Source organism: Quercus suber, unplaced genomic scaffold (assembly GCF_002906115.3).
Source record: "Quercus suber isolate HL8 unplaced genomic scaffold, Cork oak 2.0 scaffold_479, whole genome shotgun sequence".
NCBI classification, from domain to species: Eukaryota; Viridiplantae; Streptophyta; class Magnoliopsida; order Fagales; family Fagaceae; genus Quercus; species Quercus suber.
Genome location: NW_027069930.1, coordinates 442,118 through 444,896, shown reverse-complemented (window position 1 = coordinate 444,896; position 2,779 = coordinate 442,118).

Genomic DNA, 2,779 nt, shown 5'->3' with positions numbered 1-2,779 from the left:
GCTTAGTGTTGGTGTCACTATTGTGATACTACATTTATTGTCACGGCTTGTTTTCATGTGCATGTCACATTGATGATCTATGTGTCATTCCGGTATCGACATATTATGGTTGTCGTTGACCCTCGCATTCCAGAGGGGATTTGTTCGATCGTGTTTCAGGATCTGTCTCATGTTCCCTGTAACAAGGAGAAATGTCGTATTTGTGTTTATAACTTTGTTGATGGAGATTAGTGAGAGAGTCCTCCCCTACGCAGGCACGTGTTCATCTGCATTTGCATTGCACCCGTACTTGTCTGTAGCCTCTACATGTCCAAATTGTCGAGGCGTCATTTCAGTTGGAGACGATTGAGTGTGACTTCTAGATGATGGGACGAGGAAGCTCAGTTTTTTATTTTTTTTTCAACATTAGATTTTTGTTGCAATAAATTCCATATATTGCTACGATTTAGTTTGGAAGTCACGATGCAACATGTTGTTTTTTTATTAATGAAAATTTATAGGTTTATGCAACACTAGATTTTTGTTGCAATAAATTCCATATATTGCAGCGATTTAATTTGAAAATCTCGTTGCAACAGGTAATTCTTTTATTAGAAAAAACTAATAGGTTTATGCGACACTAGATATTTTGTGCAACAAATTATATATTTCAGTGACTTATATATTGCAACGATTTACTTTGAAAATCTCGTTGCAAAAGGTTCTGCTTTTAAATAAAATAATATAATAGGTTTTTGCAAGACTAGATTTTCGCTACAATAAATTCTATATATTGCAACGATTTACTTTGAAAGTCTCGTTGCAATAGGTTATTTTTTTATTTAAAAATAGTAATAGGTTTATGAACAGTAGATTTTTGCCGCGACAAATTCCTTGTATTGCAACGATTTACGTTGAAAATCTCATCACAATATGTTATTTTTTTCTTAAAAAAAGCAATAGGTTTATGCAACACTAGATTTTTGATGCAATAAGTTCCATATATTGGTACAATTTACTTTGCAACGATTTACGTTGAAATTGTGTCATATCACATACACAAGTCTGAAGGAAATATTAATATTCTTTTTGTAGAGATTCTGTCATGGGCGATGTTGTGGATGATGACGTTACTTCACATCCTTTCAAGTGTGATCCTTGCATGCTTAGTGTTTGGTGTCACTAAAATTTTTTTTAATAAAAAAATAACTTGTTTCATCGATATTTTCAAAGTAAATCATAGCAATATGTGAAATTTATTGCAACAAAAATCTAGTGTTGAAAAAAAAAATAGAAAACTGAGCTTCCCGTCCCATCATCTAGAAGTCACACTCAATAGTCTCCAACTGAAATGACGCCTCCACAATTTGGGCATGTTGATTCTAGAGCAGAGTAGGGAGAAACGCAAATGCAAGGAACAGGCCTGCGTGTGGGAGGACTCTTTCATTAATCTCCACGCAATAGTGACACCAAACACTAAGCATGCAAGGATCACACTTGAAAGGATGTGAAGTAACGTCATCATCCACAACATCGCCCATGACAGAATCTCTACAAAAAGAATATTAATATTTCCTTCAGACTTGTGTATGTGATATGACACAATTTCAACGTAAATCGTTGCAAAGTAAATTGTACCAATATATGGAACTTATTGCATCAAAAATCTAGTGTTGCATAAACCTATTGCTTTTTTTAAGAAAAAAATAACATATTGTGATGAGATTTTCAACGTAAATCGTTGCAATACAAGGAATTTGTCGCGGCAAAAATCTACTGTTCATAAACCTATTACTATTTTTAAATAAAAAAATAACCTATTGCAACGAGACTTTCAAAGTAAATCGTTGCAATATATTGAATTTATTGCGTCGAAAATCTAGTGTCGCATAAACCTATTACATTATTTAAATTAAAAACAAAACCTATTGCAACGAAATTTGCAAAGCAAATCGTTGCAACATATAAATCATTGCAATATGTGTTGCAAGGAATAGCTAGTGTCGCATAAACCAATTAGTTTCTTTTTAATAAAAAAATTACTTGTTGCAACGAGATTTTCAAAGTAAATCGCTGCAATATATGGAATTTATTGCAACAAAAATCCAATGTTGCATAAACCTATAAATTTTTTTTAATAAAAAAATAACTTGTTTCATCGATATTTTCAAAGTAAATCATAGCAATATGTGAAATTTATTGCAACAAAAATCTAGTGTTGAAAAAAAAAATAGAAAACTGAGCTTCCCCGTCCCATCATCTAGAAGTCACACTCAATAGTCTCCAACTGAAATGACGCCTCCACAATTTGGGCATGTTGATTCTAGAGCAGAGTAGGGAGAAACGCAAATGCCAAGGAACAGGCCTGCGTGTGGGAGGACTCTTTCATTAATCTCCACGCAATAGTGACACCAAACACTAAGCATGCAAGGATCACACTTGAAAGGATGTGAAGTAACGTCATCATCCACAACATCGCCCATGACAGAATCTCTACAAAAAGAATATTAATATTTCCTTCAGACTTGTGTATGTGATATGACACAATTTCAGCGTAAATCGTTGCAAAGTAAATTGTACCAATATATGGAACTTATTGCATCAAAAATCTAGTGTTGCATAAACCTATTGCTTTTTTTAAGAAAAAAATAACATATTGTGATGAGATTTTCAACGTAAATCGTTGCAATACAAGGAATTTGTCGCGGCAAAAATCTACTGTTCATAAACCTATTACTGTTTTTAAATAAAAAAATAACCTATTGCAACGAGACTTTCAAAGTAAATCGTTGCAATATAT